This window comes from Hylobates moloch, unplaced genomic scaffold, assembly GCF_009828535.3.
Source record: "Hylobates moloch isolate HMO894 unplaced genomic scaffold, HMol_V3 SCAFFOLD_2, whole genome shotgun sequence".
In the NCBI taxonomy this organism is placed as follows: Eukaryota; Metazoa; Chordata; class Mammalia; order Primates; family Hylobatidae; genus Hylobates; species Hylobates moloch.
In genome coordinates, this window is record NW_026652277.1 from 74085667 (window position 1) to 74109456 (window position 23790).

The window sequence follows — 23790 nt, forward strand, 5'->3', positions numbered from 1 at the left end:
TTGTGTCTATGAGTGTATACGTTTTGCAAATTAATTGTAACAGTATCCTATCGAGAATATGTGTTTAGAATAATGTTTAAATATTTTGATAAAAATTGTGAGGCATTTTTGATGCTAATGTGGCAGTGTACCAGAAGTGGGTTGTTAAAAACAGCTTCATGAAGATGTGAATATCTTGGGATAGGTTTAAAACTAAAAATTGCTTTGAAAGAACAGTGACTGTTATACAAGAAAAAGGAGAATAAAACTGATAAAATCAAAGGCTTAACATTAATTCTTTGAACACACGTTTGAGCACACAGGGGTGGATTCTGTAAAGAATATATTAAAATTAAGACAAGTTCAATGTTCAGAGAATGCAACAGTAACTACAAAGCAGAATGAAGGTAAGATTATAAAACTGACAAATAAAAAAGTACTGAGAGTCAGCTGGTCTAAACATATTCACCTTTTAAGACTCAATAAAGAATATTCTCCTTCTCTAATAGCTTTCCTTAAACACCCAAGTTAATGGGGGACCCCTCGTAAGATTCCCCATAGAACTCTACACAAGGTGCTAAGTGTTTAAGTCTCACCCAGATCCTTTCTAGCAGTGGTGTGCGCATTCTCACCTCCAACCCCCGAGTACCCTGCAAGGCATACCTGCAAGACTGAGTATTGCCTTTTGGCTGGACACCACTTCACTTCTCCAGAGAAGGTTGTTCGTGTCTAGCATTCTGTCCTTGCACCCCCGTATTTTCTTCCTCAAACTCCCAGGTGACCAGTGACCTCTAACTGCTTTGGGAGTACAAAAGCTCAGCTCTTTTACCTCCAGGTGGGGTGAAATTTTGAGTTGTTATTTATACTTCAGATCTTCTTGGATTAGCCTATGTCTAGGACTTTAACACAAATGCCACCCTTGCTACACTTCCCCTGTTCCATCCCGCTTCTTCCACACTCTTTCTGGGTTCTCCTGAGAGTTCTTCCTTAATACATTTTTCCCACCCGGATCTTTAGCCTATAGTGTGCTTCTCAGAGAATCTCACATAAGCCAAACACCTATCTTTATGCTTACCAAACTGCATTACACTAGCTGTTTACTGGTCAATTTAGGACCATGTACTCTTCATTTTTGTGTCAGATCCTAAGGAGAGCAGAAAACAGCACTCCTACTGTATATTGGTTTTCTAGAACTTTGGTAACAAAGCACCACAAACTGGTTGCCTTAGAACAAAATAAACTTATTGTCTTATGGTTCTGATGTCTAAGGAATTAAAAATTCAGGTGCAGGCAGGCCCATGCTCCCTCGAGGATTTAGGAAAGATCTGCCCTAGGCCTCTCCCCGAATTCCTGACACCTTAAATTCAGTTTTCACATGGTCTGGTCTTCTTCCTGTGTGTGTCTGTCTCTTCATAGGCATTCTTTTTATAAAAACATCAGTCATATTAGATTAGGAGTTCGGCTAAAGATGGGTATGACTTCATCTTAATTTAACTAACTATATTTGCAATGACACTATTTAAAAATTAGGCCAAATTCTGAGACATTGCTGCTTAGAACCTCAGCATATGAACTGTGGGGGACAAAATTAATCTCATATTGCTAATTAACCTATTTTATAGGGTATTAAAGTATTATTAAAAATCATTGCATCTTCCTTTTTGTAAATTTGACTTACATTTGGGAAGAATACTAGAAGAGACCATTAAATTTAGAAGAATTTGCAGTCTTCAGAATAATTCTGAATCTGTCTCCGAATAATTTTGGATAAATAAAAGGAAGTTCTCTCTGAAAACAAACTAGTAGTATTTGGCTTTTCAAGCATTTGCTAATATAGGAGAAAAATCACTTAGAATAAAAAAAATTAATCACAAAAAATGTTCCCTAATCGAATGTGTATTCCATGTTTAAACATGTTGGAACCCTGAGATTCATTATGCTTTACAAATCCTGGGTTTGATTTTATTTATCTTTAATTACTAAACCTGAGTACTCATAATAATAGGAGTATTGCAAGCATTTTCATGTTCGCACTGTAACTGACATAGTGAAGAAATGGCAGAAAATATAATCTTTCTCCAACTCTTAATTATTGAAACAGAATTTTAAAACTTACTCTTATCTCTTTATTGCATGTTTATTCTATACCAGACTACTTTCAGTGTATGATGAGTTAGTCCATTTAATCCTCATTAAAAAAATAAAATGAGAGGACAAAAAGATCAAATAGCTTTCCACCAAGGCATAAACTCTAGAATCTGGGTTATTAAGCTCCATTGTTTACTACTGACTCATGAGGAAGATCATCTCATCACATTAGAATAAATGTGGAAAAAAAACAGTATTTAACAATAATATACTTCAGGTGCTTTGTATACCTTACATCCATTATATTTCATAAGAGTTTTCTGACAGATAATTCCATTGTATAGTTGGAAAAAACAGAATCATGTAGCAGTTAAACAACTTGCTAAATTTTTATAATTCTTTATTAATGGAATTCAAACCTGTTTGTCCAATTACAAACATTTAGGCATTGCAATACACTGAATTTCAGTCTGGCCAACTTGAGTCTTGAGGGAAAATAAAGTTCTTATGAATTCCTTAAGTCAACAAACTATCTTGTTCCAAACTAATATATTAAATAGCACAATAAAGCCAGAGTGAAACTTCACTTATAAAACTCGATTTCAAATTAAAAAATCACAAGTTATATAAACAAAAGTATTATTAAAATTAAAGATAACATTAATTTAATGTAAAATAGCATCACATTACAAGTAAATCAATCATTATTTTTATGATTTAATTGTTTTTACGATCTAGCTTCAAATATAACCCATTTCCCTGGCAGTCAGTATATTAAAGTGTTAATATTTTTGCAATATGTTCACTAGAGTATGCTTTTGATGGTAGCCATGAGTCTGATATATTTCAGACCATTGTATAGTGATTTAATTTTCCCAAAACATTTCTTCTTTTGAATGATTTCAAAGTGATTTTCCCAGAAGTGAATTTGACTTCAATAAACTATCTTTGTTACCAATCATTAATCTATGAGACAAGTAAAATATAAGTTGCTGCACTCTTTTATGATTGCAAACAATATTTTAATATTTAAATTAATTAAATATATAAACAAATGTAAGTTTTAGTCTTTAAAACTTTATTCCAATTGAAATTTACCTGAGTGAATAAAAAATATGTCCGTATATATAAGTATAATCATTAATGATCTTTCAATTAATATATATTATTAGTATATCAATTAATAATATCTATTAATAGATATTCAGTGTTCCATAAAATTTCAGGTTCTAGTCTAAGTGCTTAAGACACATCAGTAAGAGAAAATAATACAAAATATTTGCTTATGGAGTTTACCCAACATGAGGTTATGGATGTCACTGTGTACAATATTAACACATAGCAAAGTAGATGAGTCATATATACTTATCATTGCATTGAGTGTTAATATCTGTTTTTATAGATTTGTACTTGTAAGCAAAGATATTCTCACCTAAAAGTAATCTTCAGCTATAAAGATTATAATTGTCTGTTAAACTTGTTTATAAGGTTATAATCTAGCTAGATTATTACGGTTACTAAAATACTATTATTTTAATGTACTTTGTAATGTTATATTTTAAAATTACAATGGAAATAGAAATTTAAATTTCAAACATATTGTATAAAACTATTTGATAATGACCTCACAACACATTTGAGGAACTACAAGGATCCAGAAAACCCACATTTGGTGAAAAGATGATGATTCTAACATGGTCATGTTTAGTTTGAATTGTCCATAACACTAACAAAATATATGCTTTTCTTATTATTCTTAAGATATAACAATCATCTCTAAAGATGTTCAGCTTACATATAATAGAAAACATACACATTAAAATAAAAAATTTTTAAAAAATCCTCAAATTGATGGTGATATCTCTCTTTCTCTCATCCATCTTTCTGTGTACTTAAATATTTATATTCTAATTTGGCAAATATATAAGACTGCATCGGTATTAGCAACATATATTGATTTTAATATTTCTGGAAAAAACTGACAATATTTGTCTTTTTGTAATTGACTTCTCAATTTATTTAATATAGATTTATCCTAAAGGGATATTTAGATATAATTGGAAATATTCATAGTATCTGAATATAGAAGTATACATAGAGAATAAATATCACAAACATGACTATATAAATGTAAATATTATTTAAAATGTTTAGCAGTTGCCAAATAAATTATAAGACAGAGTACAATATAGTCATTAACATAATTCTCCAGAAATATATGTAATAATGCCTTATCCATTTATTGTATACTTTATATAAATTTATGGCTCCTATATCTCCTATATGCTAGACTATATTAAATATTGGTTATGCAGCACTGAGCAACATATATTTGGTTAACATTCTTTCCAAATTATATATGTCAGGTGGGAAACAATTAAATAAACATCAGATAAATAAACATAAATAAAAATATTCATGGGTATGCTACATAAAGAATAATCAAATCTTGAAGCTTATGAAAAGCATAATATAAATATTTTTAAAAGTCTATATTAACATATTTTTAGAAGATAGACTGTAAGGCAAGGTGAAATAGATGTAACTGCAGGAAATACCTTGCCTTTTCTTATAGTATGGTACCATTATGTGAATGCACACATATACGTATAATAACATACATACACACACACACACATTATCTGGGAATCAGCACTGTTCCTTGAAATATAATGTGAGTACCAAAGGTGAGCCACATATGTAATTTAAAATTTCTCATAGCCAATAAAAGTATATAAAATTAAGTTTAATATCTTTTTAAACCAGTCTATCCAACATATTACTATTTCAACATTAATTAATATAAAGATAATTAAAGAGGTTTTTTACATTTTTTGTACTACAGCCTCAAAATCTGGTATGTTACACTTATAGCACCTCTTAATTTGAACAAGCCAGATTTTACACATTCAATATAATGTGACTAATTGCTATCATTTTGGACAATGAAGAAAATATATAAATAAATATAATTTTAAAAATATATTTATATATTATATATTTATACATGCTAAGGAAGCATAATTTGCAGGAGAGAGAATTGAATTGAGTTAGATCTGGACTGGTACTTATTGTATCGTGGGCTCATAGGAAATAATTTATTTTTACCTAATCTGATAATTCTGGTACTTCTGTTGCATATAATGTCACAAATTAAATGTATTATAAAGTTACAAATTAATTTTGAAGTTACATAATATGTGTATGTTCAAAATAACATTAACACTTGAAATGTGTGCTATGTCATTTAGAAGTCACTTATAGTTTAAAATTTATTTAAAAATTTGTTTTAATAATTTTCCTCTAAAAGTATTTTAACTGAAATAATTGCCAATTAAAATTTTTAAGTCCTTATACACTTATAAAAGCATGATTCCATTTGATTGTATTTCTTCTTTAGTCTCTATAAAAATGAAAACATTATTACTTACTGCTTACCACCAAGCTTACCTGACAGAAATATTTACATAAAGTGTTTCAATAATGCTTATATTTATTGGACAATCAATATGCCAGCATTGTTCTAAGTACTTTCTATATTGTGTCATATCATTTTCATTATTCTCTTACAAGATAGGTGATATCCGTAATTATGAGAAATATAAAACAGAGCAATACAAATTGTTTCTGTAGTTGTTTTTCTTGGAATATGTAAGTAGAAACACCAAAAAGACTAATTTCATACACATGATAGTTCTGGTTATGCTGTACTTTTCTAATTTTGACGTTTAAATTTGGGATATATGCCTAAAAATGTCTACAATATGAATCCAAATTACACTCTAATTATAGAATTTTGGGGCTACCACTTTAGCATAGCTTGTAGCTAGATTGCCTGTCATAAAATAATTGAGTTAAATACTAATTATAAGGCCACGTGTATTTAATTTTTATGTATCAAAAAAGCAGTTTACATTTAAAATTTAGAAATATTAACACAGTTGTTTTATTTATTTAGATTCATAGATATTAATATTATGCTAAATCTAACTTGGTCTCTTGAATGACAAGTTTTATCCCTACAGAAAATAATACTAAGAGGCAAAACAGTAGCTATATTAAGACTAAACAGAGATGGAAATGACAGAGTTGTACTAGACTCTTGGTTAACTTCTTTCTAGACATGTGACCAAAGCAGATCAGTTGATCTCTATCCTGTATTGTACTCACCAGTAAAATGTGGATAGTAGTCCTGACCTCTTGAAGTAGATGGGAGAATTAAATTAGACACTGTTTTGTAAAGTGCTTAGCTCATTAGGAGTGAAGTATATAGTTCTTATTTGGTAGACGTAATGACTTTTTGGAAATAATCATTATAAGAATAGAAAGTATATTTTAGTGGTAAATAAATATGGTGCCTACAAAAGCATCCAGGTGAATCCTTTTTTAATAACTTAAAGATAATCTCAATTGACCCTGCTTTTCTATTCATTAGGTGTGAATTAGTAAGGTTTACTTCAGATGGGTTTGCCTATATAATCATTATGTTAGTCTGAGTTCATTTTTAGTTAATGTAGCCTGAAATGTGAATCTAGCGAGTAATGTATTTTAGTTACATTGCCAAAAATTTGGAGAAATTCTCAAATTTGTTTGTCAAATGGAGTGTGTCTCTGTAAGGTAACAATTTTAACATTTTGTTTAAAAATTTAAAAAGTATATAATCATAAAATTTTTAATTATTCTAAATCTTACAGGTCCCATATGGTGATATCTTTATTTTTTAATTACAAATGTAAATATTTAAATGTTTATTTTAGTATCATATTTATATTATATACAAAAGAAAACTAAACTTAATCTCTGCATTTGAAAAATAAGTGCACTTCCTATAAGAATATAAAAACATGGGCTTTGCAGTTTTGCTCAAAACATATTAATGCATAATATATCATTATTAATATTTTAAAGGGATTAAGTTAAACACTTCCTTTTTTCTTGTGACATTTTGTGCTAGGAACTTTCTGCACTGGTGCAGGTAGATACTCTTTTGAATATTATAAAATCAATAAAATCACTGGAATTTATTTAACTAATATAGTTGTAATAAACTAAGAATTAGAAATGACAGATTTCGTGGAGAAGGTTTACTCAACTTTCCATAAGTTGTGGGTCAGCCCAAGAATATTTAAGCTTAAGTACTTAGTAGTTTAAACTTCAGCATATTTGTCAAAACTAATGCTTTATTTATACACCACTGACTTTTCTTGTCAGGCCACAGGATTTAGTGATTTGGAAACACATGAAATGATGAATTAAAATTTTATGTCAGAATAGGAAAAAAAAGCATCTAATGTATAGTCATCTCTTTTTGTTTTAAATGTCCTGTAAATCGTTGAAAAAGAAGATGAAACCTGAATGGAATGTTTTGTATGCTTTCAATAATAACACATGGATGACTCCCTGATACAATTTTTCTTTCTACTACAACCTATTTTTTGTTCTTTTGCAGGCAGGGCCTAAGCAGTAGTAGTGGAAGCTCTCATGAGTTACTAGCAACAACCACAAATAAGGATAAGCTTTCTAATATTTTATTTTTGTAACTTTTTAAGTCTAGCTTTAAGAAATATTTGAAGTCCAGCTTTAAGAAATATTTTTCAACTATATTTCCACTTTTGTGAAGCAGTGTGATTGACATTTAACCTTCCATGCTGCAATACAGCACAGTACTTTGGCTGAAACATCTTAAAATACCTGTTCTCAAAAATCAAATTGGAAACTGAGAATGAAAAATATAATCAACACTTGCTGAAGAAATTATATTTATCTGTGGAGCCTATAATTTGCAAAAATTTTGAGACAGTTTCTATTTCCACAAATACACCTTCGGGGAAATGTCCAAATAATGACATATTGTATTTTAAGACAAATTGGTAAATTTATATGAATTTACTGAGTTATCTTTTTTCCCTTGTGATCACCTGGAAACAATGAGGAGTTTCTGGGGGGGCCAAGTGGCCGGGGTGGGCTGGGGGTGAGAGGTGACAGCATGCTGGCAGTCCTCATACCCCTTGCTCACTCTCGGCGCCTCCTCTGCCTAGGCTCCCACTTGGGCGGCACTTGAGGAGCCCTTCAGCCCACCGCTGCACTGTGGGAGCCCCTTTCTGGGCTGGCCAAGGTGGAAGCCGGCTCCCTCAGCTTGCAGGGAGTGTGGAGGGAGAGGCACGAGCGGGAACCGGGGCTGTGCGCGGCGCTTGTGGGCTGGCTGGAGTTCTGGGTGGCCGTGGGCTTGGTGGGCCCCTCACTCAGAGCAGCGGGGCGGCCCTGCCGGCCCCGGGCAATGAGGGGCTTAGCACCCAGGCTGGCGGCTGCAGAGGGTGTGCTGGGTCCCCCAGCAGTCCTGACCCACTGGCGCTGCGCTCGATTTCTCACCGGACCTTGGCTGCCTTCCCGCGGGGCAGGGCGTGGGACCTGCAGCCTGCCATGCCTGAGCCTCCCACCCCCTCCACGGGCTCCTGTGTGGCCCGAGCCTCCCCGACGAGCGCTGCCCCCTGCTCTACAGTGCCTAGTCCCATCGACCACCCAAGGGCTGAGGAGTGCGACTGCATGGCGCGGGACTGGCAGGCAGCTCCACCTGCAGCCCTGGTGCAGGATCCACTGGTTGAAGCCAGCTGGGCTCCTGAGTCTGGTAGAGATGTGGAGAACCTTTATGTCTAGCTCAGGGATTGTAAATACACCAATCAGCACCCTGTGTCTAGCTCAGGGTCTGTGAATGCACCAATCGACACTCTGTATCTAGCTGCTCTGGTGGGGCCTTGGAGAACCTTTGTGTCGATACTTTGTATCTAACTGATCTGATGGGGATGTGGAGAACTTTTATGTCTAGCTCAGGGATGGTAAGCGCACCAATCAGCACCCTGTCAGAACAGACCACTTGGCTCTACCAATCAGCAGGACGTGGGTGGGGCCAGATAGAGAATAAAGGCAGGGTGCCCCAGCCAGCAGTGGCAACCCGCTCAGGTCCCATTCCACACTGTGGAAGCTTTGTTCTTTTGCTCTTTGCAATAAATCTTGCTACTGCTCACTCTTTGAGTCCACACTTCTTTTATAAGCTGTAACACTCACCATGAAGGTCTGCGGCTTCACTCCTGAAGCCAGCGAGACCACGAGCCCACCTGGAGGAACAAACAACTCCAGACGCGCCACCTTAAGAACTGTAACACTCACCGTGAAGGTCTGCAGCTTCACTCTTGAGCCAGCCAGACCACGAACCCACCAGAAGGAAGAAACTCCGAACACATCCAAACATCAGACGGAACAAACTCCAGACGCGCCACCTTAAGAGCTGTAACAGTAACCGTGAGGGTCCACAGCTTCATTCTTGAAGTCAGTGAGACCAAGAACCCACCAATTCCGGACACAGGAGGATGGGGGTGGGGTTTGGGGGTGGGGTAGGGGGGTGAGGGTGGGGGTTGGGGGTGGTGAGGAGCACAATTCACTTGGCAACCCCCCAAGTCAGGGGTGGACTCCTTGACCCCTCCCTTAGCCTAGGTGAAACCTGGCTTTAGGATCTAAGGGCAAAGTGAGCGCCTGGTTCTCCAGGTGCCATGTGCGTGGACTGCCCAGGCCCCTGGCTGCTGTTGCCCTGTGGGCAGGGCATGAGGCTGCAGCCAGTCACAGAGGCCTGGTGTGTGCTCCACCCCTGAGCCCACAGTAGGGGTGGCCTCTGCCCGGGAGTCAGGAGTCATCCCCTTTGTTCTTCCTCGCCCTGGGAGGGCCGCTGGGAAGGGGTAGGCCCTCGGCTGGGCGGGGCCAGTGGGCATCTGGGCGGGCGAATCCATCAACTCCCGCGAGAGGCCCTGCGAGGCTGCAGCCGGTGAGTAGCCATATCAAGCTCCTCAGGCAGGCTCCGCCCAGTCCTCTGGGGCCGCCCTTCCTTGGGCGTCCGCGGGCAGTTAGCTGTTCTAGGTGTTTAAGCCCCTCCGACTCCGGTAAAGGTCCTCGGCCCCGGCCTGCTGCTACGTCTCAGCTGCTGCCCGCGCCAGGTGAGGGCTCGGGGCTACTGGTTGGGGCTCCCGGCGCGTGGTGTCTGGCTCTGGGCGTGCGCTGCCGAGAGGATGGGGCCGGTGGGCGGTTGGCCCTCCGTTCGGTTCCGGGAGGGGGCGGCACGCCGGGCCCTGGGCGGCCTAGGCTGGCGGCGGCGGCGACGGCGGCCGTCTCTCTCGGGTTCTCTGCCCCCAGCCGGAGCCGGTCGGTGCCCCGGCGGAGAGACGGGCAGTCGGGCTCCCTGGCCTCTGGGCCACCCCGACTGGGGCGGCTGGGGCAGAGGGACAATATTTGCTCACGCCCGGGTGTCCGCCGCTCATTCTCGGGAGGATCCACCCGCGGTGACTGCTGAGAGGGATTCGCTGTTGGCCAAGGCGAACCGGCTGGCCGAGCATCAGCCCCTGGCCGAGCATCAGCCCCTGGCCGAACGTGAGGGCAAAGAGGCAGCGAGGGAGGAGAAAGCGGGAAGCCGTCCCCCCGCGGTGGTGCCTGCACAAAGCGTGCCCCAGGCGGCTGTCCCTGTAAGGCCCCTGGCGCTGCATCTGGCGCACAAGGCGCGTGGGCCCGGGGGCCCCTTCGGCGGGGAGCCGCGGTCGCCAGTGCCGCCGTTGCTGCGGGATCCGTCGGCCTAGGACGCCATGGAGGAGGCGGCAGCTGGCCCTAAGGAAAAGCGGCAGCCGCCTAAGGGAAATCCCTGGAACAAAAAGCCTTCACAGCACCTGTCCCCAACCACGACAGGTCGGCCGCAGCCAGCGCTGGAAACCCTGGAGGCAGAGTTCGGTTCCCTCAAAATTATAAAAGCAGGAAAACTCAAGAAAAAGAAATCCAACAAGGCTAGTGATTTCAACGATATGGAGAACTGGCGAACACCAAGTGAATTAGTGAACACTGGATATCAGAACGTCCTCAGCCAAGGAAATAAAAAGCCACAAGATAGAAAAGAAAAAAGAAGAGGTTGAAAAGAGAAGTAAAAGAGCAAACAAAACCGGGAAACAAAATTAAATGGTGGTGGTGAAAACGTCATTGAGGATGAGGCTTAGTCAAGTAATCAACGAAAGAAAGCTAATAAGCACACGTGGGTACCACTCACTCACTTACATCATCTTACTCAGATGATGTAAGACCAGAGAGTCAAGAAAGACCTGGATCCTGGCACAGCTCAAGATGTCAACCTGAAGCAAGTAAACCAACACATAACAATAGGAGAAATGATACATGAAATTGGAGGCGAGATAGAGAAAAAAGAGATGATCAATATCAAGTTTCCAGTGTGAGAAGTGAGGGAGGTAATATCCGAGTTTCCTTTAGAGGCCAAGGTGGAGGCCGAGGACCGGGAAGAGGACGAGGCGGAGCAAATCCTCAGTTGAACTTTATTTATATGGTTATCAAGAACATGGTGAAAGGACTGTTCAGCCATTTCAAACAGAACATAATACCAGTATGATGTATTACTATGATGATGGTACAGGGGTACAGGTGTATCCTGTGGAAGAAGCATTGCTTAAAGAGTGTATTAAGCGTCAAATTGAATATTACTTCAATGCAGAAAATTTGGAACGAGACTACTTTCTTCGAGGAAAGAGGGGTGAACAAGGTTCCTTGCCTATTTTCCTGATTGCTGGTTTCCAACGTCTTCAGGCTCTCACTACAAACCTTATCTCAGAGGCACTGAAGGATAGCACAGAAGTAGAAATTGTGAATGAGAAAATGAGAAAAAAGATAGAACCAGAAAAATGACTAATTCCAGGCCCTCCTCCACGCAACGTGCCACGAGCAGACTTTTCTCAACTGATTGATTGTCCAGAGTTTGTACCAGGCCAAGCCTTTTGATCCCATACAGAGTCTGCCCCAAATTCTCCAAGAATTGGAAGCCCATTGACCCCAAAGAAAAATAGTGAAAGAAGTATTCTTCAAGCAATGTCTAGAGATTTGCCAGTTTGCCTGACTTGGACTCAGAACCTTGGATAGAAGTAAAAAAGAGACATCAGCCAGCCGCAGTGAAATTGAGGGAATCAGTGTCTGTGCCTGAGGGGTCATTAAATCAGCTACGTTTTTCAGAAGAAACAGAACGAGGAGAACTTGATTTTTGTTTGGTGAAGAGACTGAACAAATAGGATGAAAAAACATACTAACTGACTGGTCTGATGATGATTCAGATTATGACATTGATGACCAAGACTTAAACAAGATTTTGATTGTAACTCAGACACCACCTTATGTGAAAAAACATCCTGGAGGAGATTGAAGAGGCAACCACATGTGTCAGGCGAAAATCACATCTGAACTTACTAAAGTTATCAATGATGGCTTATATTATTAGGAACAGGATCTATAGATAGAAAAAAATGAAAACAAACATACAGCCATAAAGGTGAAAATATTAAGAACGCCCTTTCTCATATGAAGGATAAAAACAAAGTTACTATGGAAAAAAAAGTAATTCTATTAAATAAAATGTTATATTAAACTTACATAGCATTTATGTTTGTAAGTAGCTAAACTGTTGTTAAGGGCAGAATTACTTCATGTTTTTGAAAAGAATGAAGATATTTTTAAAAGTTTCAACAATTTTTCAATTTTATCATTAGATGTTTCGTATTTCATATTTTATTTTATTTTCCCATCGGATACATGTGATATTTATTGCCATTCTCATTTTAAAAATAAGGAAACAGAGTAGATAATATAACATGTGCAATATCATGGAAATTCTATGTATGAGAACAGATTTTCTTACCTAACTCTGATGGGTTCAAAGGCTCCATATACTTAAAATTCCATCTGCTTCTTAATTATGGTGTTTAGATTTTAATTGTGAATTAGATCTTGGACATTCACTATGTAGTAAAGATTCTGAACAAAGAAACTTAGTTTTCTTCCTTATTAATCTTCAACTTCCTGAGTTTAATGAAAATTAAAAAGTGTATAGAGTTTATTGATAATATAGGGATTGGGAGAGTATCATTCTTAAGTACTTAATATTTTTGTAATGCTATATTCACACTATGTTAAAAAGGGGAAAGTGTTTTAAATAATATTTCATGAAAATATTTCTTGTTTTTTGAGGAAACATGAATACTTTAATAGGTTGTAAGTCTTTATTCCTTTACAGTGTGTTTGAGTTTTTAAAATGATGAAAAATCATCTAAGCATACACTTTCTTAATAGACTGAAAGTTATAACTTGCATACTAAACTTTGATTTAAGAAATATGCTAACATAATGTGAGATATTTTCTTCTATGTTTCATAATCTTTCTCTGGAGAAATCCTAAAATAGAAGTACCAAATATTTTAAAAAATTGTGAGAACTTAGGTTTGGTGTCAGATTTTTGGATTTAGATTTTAGTTTGGAACTTAGATTTTTCACATTTACATTAATTTTACTCATGTGGTCCTAGGATAAATAATTTTTGTATTTTCTTGCTCTTGCAGTGGTATCTTCATCACAATCCAAATACATTGATCATTAAATGTTTAAATATTTGAAATCTTTATTCTAACGGAGCATAGGGTAGTTATATAATCTATTCTAAATTATTGATAATGACCACTGAAGTTCTAAATTTTCCTTGGTAGAATCTTGTCAAATGTTTGATTATTTAGTTCAATTGACACCACATTGCTGAGGTTTATTGACACACTAGTAATTGCTAATATTCAAATGAAAAGAACACACAGAATACAAAGAATTAGGCACTGATACTCTTGTCCCTACCCCTCATTTCCTCTATAACATCCCTGAGCAATGAAACCCAGCCAATTAAGAAGTTAATACCAGGTCAGGAAAAGAGAAATAAATGATGTCTTCATAAAGACTTAGCAAAAATGTTCGGTTTTGGATGATTTCAGAAATAGTTAATAAAATTCTTCTCTCGCTATGCTGATCCAACTCTATATGGGCGTCCTGCTTCAACATACTTCAACTTCATTCTTTTCTCTCTGTTCTCTCTTCTCTGTCTGTAGCATCTGAACCTCCCCTTTTCTCTTTCATGCACTGGCCTGTTGTAAACATACCCTATTCCTTGGATATTAAAATAATATCTTATAGTGTAGTTAATAATAATGACCAAATTCTGTTTTATTTTAACTTAAAATCGTATTTAATATCACATTTGCATAATTTAGTTGTTACAAGGAAAGGCTGAAAGTTCACTGAAGGATTTAGGATTGCTTTATCAACTCTTACTTTAGATTCCCTAATCTCCATCTATTAGTTTATATCTTTGTAGGTCCTGGCGATGTGAAAACTTGGTTAGAAAAGAGCAGGAAGGATTGATTTTCAAAATACTATCAAGTATATTATAGAAAGTTGACCATGAATGGATACTAAATGAGTCCAAGAATAAAAAAATTCATCTTAGCAGTTGTGTCTGATGTCTTTCTCTCAAACTGAATGATCAAAAATTCAGTCTGATAAACAGACTAAAAAGCATTCATTTCAAAGATGACTTAACTGGCACCTTCTGGGAATACGCTGCTCTGAATGAATGTAAAAATACCGTAAAACCCGTATCTACTTTCCTTGTTGATGATTTTAAACCTGTTAGAAACAAAAGATAAGCTGGCAGACTTCCTCCCTTTCCTGAATTACAAGAGCTCACTGGGCACATCGAAGACATTTTGACCAAGAAAAAAATGCATACCAAATTAATAACTCTTAAGATTATGCAGTTAGCTAAACCATAGTTAAGGAAATGACTATGTCTAAACTAGAAAAAAAACCATTGCCAAAATTGTAAGAAAAAGGAATACCACAGGAAAAATTGCCCCCTCCAACCTTAAAATATAAAATCTATTAAATAAAAGACAAACATCGTCCAAAAAAATGTTGACTCTCAAAAAAAGAAGTCACTCCCATCTGTCCCCAAATGCCCTTAACACTAAAACACTGTTTCTGGATTGTATCAGTGCCATATTGTCATTCATAAAATCTCCCGTTTTCCATAATTTCTTTCTTAGAATAATGAAAAACTTTCAGTGGCAGGAATCTTGAATGACCTCCTGATTTGGCCTTCTATCTCAGCCACTTCTTCTCTCTGTAGACCCTCTATTAATCAAAACATTTGTTTTGTTTTGTGATTGTATTCTGATGATTTTGTAGGGAAGAGACCTACATTTTCAATGTGGTGATACAGTTTTAAATTGCGAAGAAATCTCTTCCTGGAAATTCACGAAAAATAAAAAAGAAAAATCAATAGCATAGAATTTGATAATGAACCAGATTGATTACTGTATTGATTTTCTTTTGCTCTGTTGCAAATTTACACAGATTTAGTGACTTAGAATAGTATATCTATTATCTTACAGTCCTGGAGGTAAGACTTCCAGAATGAATCTGAAGGGACCAAATCAAAGTATCTGTAGTACTGCATTTATTTGGGAGGCTTCAGGAAAGAATCTGTTTCCTTGCCTTTTCTAGCTTCTAAAAGTTGCCCAAATTTCTTGATTTACGACCACCTTTCTTTTTCTTCGAAGTAATTTACTCCAACCTCTTGGTTCATTGGCACATCTCCTTTTCCTCAGTTTGACACTTTTGACTCTTTCTTATAGGGATCTTTTATTTTATTACACTGGGCCCACCTGCACAGTACAGAATAATCTCTCCATGAATCTCAGGGATCTTAACATAATTTCATCTGCAAAGTTATATTTGTTACGTGAGCTAACACATTTATTGGTGTTTATGACATAGATGTCTTTGGTGGGCCATTGGCCTACCGCAGTTACCCTCCACTGTTATCTTTGAAGTTGAATCTGTTTCTGATTGTTTCTCTCCCAGAGAAAATTTATACGTGGGACAAATAGCACTGAAATTTCTGAAGTGACCTGGCTATGATCTTAAAAAATTGTCCTAGGAGGAGAGAAAGCGGCTTTATGAAGACTGGTGTCTATTGCAATTGCATACTTCCAGAAAGGATTTATTAACACTTTTAATAGACATTTTAATATGTTTCCCAACCAAAATCACTAATGCTTGGGGCTACAGTTTTGATTAAAGTAAGAACTGAGAATATTTTACAAGTTTAGATATTAAAAGAACTCACAAGAATGCACAAATCATACTCTGGTAAAGCTTTTGGCCGGGCGCTGTGTCTCACACCTGTAATCCCAGAACTTTGGGAGGCTGAGGCATGTGGATCATGAGGTCAGGAGTTCGAGACCAGCCTGGCCAACAGAGTGAAACCCCGTCTGTACTAAAAATACAAAAATTAGCCAGGCATGGTGGCACACGCCTGTAGTCCCAGCTACTCGGGAGGCTGAGGCAGGAGAATTGCTTGAACCTGGGAGGCGAAGGTTGTGGTGAGTTGAGATCAGGCCACTGCACTCCAGCCTGGGCAACAGAGTGAGACTCTGTCTCAAATAAATAAATAAATAAATAAATAAGTAAAGCTTTTATTTAAAGGCTAATATATGGTGCAGCCAAAGATACAGCATAGGCAAGCACAAGGATTCTGAGAGTCTTTCAGGAGTAAAATTTCCACAGTCCTTTTGTGTACATATAGACATGTTTTGTTTCTAATGTAAATCACCATCTGTGTCATGAATCTTAACTTTGGGAGATCCTGAGACAGATGTTCCTAGTCTAATTGCTGGTTTTCTAGTCATATCAGGCTACTTAATCTGTTATGCCCTTCAAAACTATCAATGAACAAATTAACTCTGGCAGTAGTCAGATAGACTTTGTACTTGAAGTACTGAATTCCCCTGACCTTATCTTGGCTAACAGCCAAAACCATATACGTTGGCATCTTCCAAGATAAAGATAGAATTTATCAGTTCATTTGTAAATTAACTCTATCTTATAAAGTCAACCATCTGATGATCTAGCAACACTTTTTAATTGAAATTGCTTGTGATAATTTCTTCTCATGCATCTATTGCAATGTTTATAGAACAAAGTGCTAGTGGAAAACTGTCAAATATTATTTTTGCATCATGAAATGAGGTATGGGAAATAAGTCAAATTATTCTTACCAATTACACCAGTATTACACTAAATATTACATTATGAAAATAAAATTACTATGAAAGAAGTCATTTTGGATTACAGTAGTATTTTGTAGAGCTTCCTAACAAAAGCAGTCATTACATAAATATTAAATGTTGTCATAGGCCATGGTGTAAATCAAGGGTCAAGTTTTAGTTAAATCTGAAATCTCAGTGCCTTGTGGGGCACAGCCATATGACCTTTTATACTACAGGGTTGTACTGACTAGATTTCATCATGAGCCTTGCATTTAAATCATACTTACTCTCTCTCAGGTAAATCCTTATTTAGGTTTAATGGGCTTCCATTTGCAGCCAACTATGAAACATTTTGTTACCACAGAATGTTTATTTCATAGTTACAAATTGGGCATATAATTTATATCCACAAATGTTGAATTTCCCAGTGCAATATTATTTGGGCTGTAGTCATCTACAATTTAAGTATGGCAGAAAGCTTCTTGTGGGAATCCCTCATTGACACTGGAACTATCAGACTCAAGTATATGTGTTATCACGTTGCCTCTGAACTGATGTTAGTTTCTACTTTCCACATATATATATATTTTTTTTACCTCAGCAGTTACCTTTCTGAAAAAAAAAAAAATATATATATATATATATACACATACATCCTCTCCATGCACTAAGACACGCAATACTCTGAGGAGTTGGATCACAGTACATATTTTAATACAACAGGTATTTTGGTCTTAAAGCAATTTGGTATTCCTCTGTAATAGAAACAGTTACTACAAAACCGCAATAACAAGTTGTCAAATGTTTTTTGAATGACATATACTTCGAAGTGACATCAACAAACATCCCAAATCCCAGTGGTTTCTACTGGATAAGAGTAAGAAGTTTTTGTGTGGTGGCCATATGTTTCAGACACTTCCAAAATTATTTGAGCATGGGAAGTGTTAATGTTGGGTTGTGTGTTTTTGAAGCTCTAAGAAAGCTTGCTTTTAGAAAAAAGATAATCAAATTTGACTGTTTTCCTTTTAATTTTGTGAATAAGTGCTAGCAATATTTCAAAATGTGGTATGAAAAACTAAATAATCCAATCAATTAGTGCACCCCTTGATTGATTTTGGAGCTGACCTAGAGAGTAACTTAACTTTGGTTGTCTGAGTAATATCTTTATGACCCTTGCTCAAGTGATGACAAGAAATTTTATCATTTTTTTCTGAGCTTTACCATATCTGGGTTAATTAGCTTTACTCTGGTGGTCACAAAATTGATAAGCATTTGTAATTATGACTTGGTCTTCAGATTAAGTTATCAACATTATATAACAAATAACAGTACTTTCCCACCAAATCAAATCTGTATGTATTTATTTTCACTAGGTTGTGGTAATTAATTAACAGGAGAAATTAAATATTCTTGTAGGAACACAGTGAATGCATGTTGAAGCCCATCCCAAGTAAATGCAAATTGGTTTTCTCTTCTAACTAGAGTTGAAAAAGAAGGCAAGTGCCAAACCAATAAAGATATGAAAATCTTAATCATTTTGTGGCATGTCTTGAATTTCTACCATATAGGGTATAGCTGATGCTTTTGGTGGAACCATTGTGCCAGTTGACTTTCAGAATCAATACTTTATATATGGTCCATAATGAATTATTAAACAAGTGATTTTAGGGTTCTAGTATGCTTGTATATAAAACAGACCTTTTGTTAATTTAAATATTTATATTCCTTATGAATCTTATATTGTTTTAAATTAAGCACTTGCATACATTTAGATGATTCTAAATGATTCACTATGTATTGCCCGATTAAAACAGGTGAAAAACAGATTTGTATAACTTTCCTTTTCCTGTATTTTGGGTAAGTGAAAACTTTCCCATTCAGACAAAACATATATTTCAGTAATACATTCTGGCAATTAGGAGGCAACAACAATAAAAAACTTTTGTTCATAAATTTCTACTTGAACCTTACTTTCACCTGCAAATCTCTTATAATTGCATCACCATATCCTAGTGTGAGAATGTAGTGAGAAGACCCACACTAGATACTGGTGCCTTGATCTTGGACTTCTCAGACTCTACTGTGAGGGAATAAGTTTCTGTTCTTTATAAATTACTCAGTCTGTGATATTTTGTTATAGTACCACAAAATGGACTAAGACAATCAATGACCAGCAATCCTAATAAATTTCTTTACCAGACCCAGGCCGTTTTACCCATCCTTGAGTAAATTAACTTGAGTCTCCTACTGGGATATACTAAGAGACATTAACGATTTTGTCATGCAGAGTCCTAATCCTCTCCTGTGTTAACTGACACTGACTCTTACAGGATTATAGACTATAATTCTCTGTAATAATCTTTTTTTTTTAAAAAAAATTAAGTATTGGATAAATTAAGTGAATTTTTCATTGTCCTTTTCCAGACAAAGTAGTTGGTAGAGGAGCTAGACAATCTAATTTCTCATAGTGATCTGTGAAAATTTTGGTAGCTATTCCATCTATTTCTTCCTTTTTAAAATATTTGAATTGAGCTTATGAAGATTTCCACAGAGTTAAACTGTCTTCAGATTTTTCACCTTTTTTTTCTTATTGCTCTCTTTCTTCGTATAATCCTGAAATTTCTCATATTATATTTCACTCCATTCAGGGGCCTGAAATTTATAGCAGCTTCCTACAGATCTTGCTTCTCTCTAAGAATAAAGTCACATAAGGAACTCAAACAATTAGAGTCCTTTATTATGAGAGCATCAATCATTACTGGGTAAGAATCATAGAATTAGTGGAAGTCTTAATACTATACAGGAAGTAATTTTGCAGCTCTAGCAGCCTCTGGCTGCTTATCTGTCAGCGTCAGTTGTACCAGAACATACTTTAAAAATCAATACAAAAAGAATGACAAACACAACCACACTCAAACCCAGTCACACACACGCGCGCACACACACAACATTGCATTGTTCGTGGACTTATTTTTTTAAGACATACATATATTTACACACACACACACACACACATATACATACACACACACACTCCCATGTATATTTATGTAATGTAACACATTTAGATGTTCATCCAAATCTAGACGCATGAATTTTTGGTCTCATAATTTTCTGCCTGTCAGTGGATGCAGTACTTGTGCAGCTTAAGCCCAGAAATGGCCAGTAAGTCAACCTGAAGACAATGATTTCTCTCTCCCTCACTTTTATTTCTCTCAAACCATGTCTTAGACATTGTTATTTACATTATATTGTCAGGAATAGTTTAAAATATCCCATCTCATTGCCATAAATTATTGTTAAGTTTGAATATTTTAAAGGTCACACAAGTTGTACAGAGCATCCTTACATAAGGCTTAATGTATAACCAGAGAAAAATAAAGTATAGAAAATAATTGGGAAATCCAAGAGAGCTCCAGGTGCAAGCTCCCAGCATCCTTATTGAAACAGAAGGGCTTTCTATCTTTGAATTCAACCACCAAGAGTTTTATAATAAATATTGCCTTCAGAAATATTCAGAAAAGCTCAATGCAAAATGTCTCTGTGAAGTTTTCATGTTGTTCTGGTCACTTAGTTAAGCTAGGCTACATGTCAATTGAAAATCATCTGTAAAACATTAGACCTGAAGTTCCTGGTGGCCAAGGGCAATGCCCAGTCAGGACTGGTTATGTCCTGGGATCAATATATATTTCATCTTGCTTAAAAATCAGAAGAATAGCTGTTATTTGTCTAGTGTTCTTATGTGGCAGATAAGGTGCTAAGGGCTTTACACTTATCTCCACTTTTAGAAAAGTAACGATTAGTTTCGTTTTACAGATGATGACGCTAAGGTTCAAAAACAGACTGGCAGAATCTTGCCCCAGGCCACCTAGCTAGTTAAGTGGCCCAGCTAGTTTTGATATCGTATGTGGCCCATTTGATCCCCAGTTCACCTAAAAGCACATGAAGCACATCCTAAGGATGCTTAGAAGAACATTACTGTGAACAAACATCAATCTGACACTGCAAGATTCTTGGTTCTCAAGGAAACATAAGATTATATTTAGCAAATTCTGCTTCTAAAATAGGAAAAGGGGTTCAAAGTCAATTGATGAGATATTAAACAAGGACTGATATGAAAAAGCACTTTTCAGGGCTCAAGAGTGACTGAGTATATAGAAATTAAATTGAAGTTAATTACATTTTAATTCCATATTTTAAAAATAAAAAATTAATAAAATAGTAAAAAGTAAATAGCCCTCAGAAGTTGAGAAGTCACCAGGGGAGGTTCAGACTTTAAAGGGCATGTCATAAATGCCTCCTGATACAAAGATAGAATTTTCCCAATCCACCTGTGAATTTACTCTATCTGCAACAAAAATACTTAAAAAAGCTATATTAAAACCAAAGACAGTCTGTTTATCTGAACACAGTATAAAAGTGAATAAACAATCTAAATATAAATGATATTAGAAATAAAACTGAAACAGTGATAATATTCATAATATAAATAGGATGCCTACAAATAAGAAAAACCTAAACAACCTAATTTGGATAAGAATAAGAAAAAAATGAATAGGTTATTAATTCAAGAGGAATCTTAAATATACAATAGGCAGATTAAAAGATGCTTTTGATCATCATTGGAAATACGTGAAATAAAAATAAGATAACTAATAACAATTTTCACTATTTGATAAAATTTAAAAGTTTGAGAATAACAAACTGTCAGGATTTGAAGACAACTAGAATTTTAAACACCCTTGGTATAAAGGTAGAAGTTGTTGTCACTAGTTTGGACCACAATGTGGCCTTTTCTAATAAACTAAAAATATTTATAATAGATTATTCTGCAATTCAACCACTGGACATATGCACTAGAGGAGAATTTTTCAAAATTTAATGGTGACTTGCAATAACAAAGATTTTTGATACTGTGACATTATAAATACATATTTTTAAATATTTGTGTCCATGCACATATAAGCAAAAGAATAATAAAATCATTTCTTATAATATTTATATGCATATAAACAAAAGTTAAATGAAACAATATTTACCCCAACGATTTGAGATGAACAATGAAACTAATGCATTCTGTTTAATTCTTCCTGTTTCTTTCTGTTGTGGCTGAGAAAACATTACCCCAAAGTATGGCACTTTGGCATGCTGAGTACTTTGAGCTGAAGGATATTGGAAAGACCTCAGAAACAAAGTCTACTTCTGACCTTTCTTGGCCTTCATTCTCCTACTTTGTTTTCTCTCTTGAGGCAGGCCATAAAATCTGGAATTCTTCTTCCCAAAGGCTGGTCATACAAGCCAAAAATATTACTCTAAATTTCCTGCACTTTTTTGTGTAGAAGCCGGCCATAAAGAAATTCTCTGACCTACTTTGTCTGATTGTATCATAGGACCCTCATTCCAAAAGGGTTCTTGCCCTATTCCCAGGAAGAAGGAATACCACACAGAAAGACCAAGAAGAATCTGAACAGACAGGCCTTGCTATGTTTAGCCAATCAGTCTATGACCATTAGATCACTCCCTTTTTGACACATTTCTACATGGCTGTCCATTCTTTATTGAACCTAAGCATAACAATAGACATTTTTCCCTAAGTCTTTGGGTCTTCATTCTGGTCTCTGTGTCACATAAAATTTTATTAAATACATCTGTTATACTTTCCTCTTGTTAACCTGTCTTTTGTTGTAAGAGTATTGGCTGTAACCTCTATGATGAGAATAGTTATGACATACTTTCCACTTCTACCGTTCTGATCTATCACATTACACTCACAAATAGAGGGCATAACTCTCTGAAATACCTTTATGATACTGAAGTGTTGTGACTCACAGATTGAAAAAGGCTGTTCTGTACATGTGAATAGGGTCTTTTCTTCTTGTACATGTGTAACAAGAGTTACATATAAGAATACTTGAATGAATACTGCTGGTTATTCTAAAATGGGAAAGAATAATATACTCTACAGTAATGAAGATAAACTGGAATTAAACATTATATAACAATAGGTATGAATTTCACATACATAATGTTCAGCAAAAAATCAAGTTGCAGAAGTAAATAGAAAATGTAATTCCATTTATAATTACAAACATATGACACAAATTATTAATATTTGTGTGTGCATTAAAGAGAGACCGAGATATAGAAAAAGCTGTATAAAATAAAAAAAGATGGCTAGACACAATATTTGATACATTGGTTGTTATTTGCTGCCATCACATAAAGGGCGTATAGGTGGTTTAGAAGGTAAGGTATTCTCTTGTCAAATTTTGATGTAATCAATATATTGATGTGACTTTTTACTTTTTACATATGATTTATATGTCTAATGTTTTAGATTTAATATTGAATACTTTTAAATATATAATAATTATAAATATATACTTTCAGATAGAGATATATAATTTTTTAAATAAAAGTAATAAAAGACCTAAAAGGAGATGTTTCTACTTAGTGGAATATCATATGCTAAGTACACAGTATTCTCTTCACTCTGAATATTAAAAGTATCTTGGCCTCAACATGATAACGGCGGCCAGGTGCAGAGGCCAGGGTGAGCTTTTTGTGCTCCTGCCCTGTGGTAGTGTCTAGGGGTGTGTGCCTGCAACCCCAATGTTACAATGCTCTTAGCCTCGCCATCCACAGAGGACTTTAAGTGTCAACCAGCTCAGTGAACCCTCTGACTTTTTGCAAGGGCAGAGGGCGAGTGTGACAGCTTTCTGTATCCAAAGTTCTTGTCCAGCATCCCTGAAGAATCTGGTCACACACGGGC

General features: G+C 36.1%; 1 pseudogene; it reads left to right on the forward strand.

Annotated features, from left to right (window-relative positions):
* Positions 1-10125: 10125 nt before the first annotated feature.
* Positions 10126-12454, forward strand: LOC116475328 (la-related protein 1B-like; annotated as a pseudogene).
* The last annotated feature ends 11336 nt before the right edge of the window (positions 12455-23790 follow it).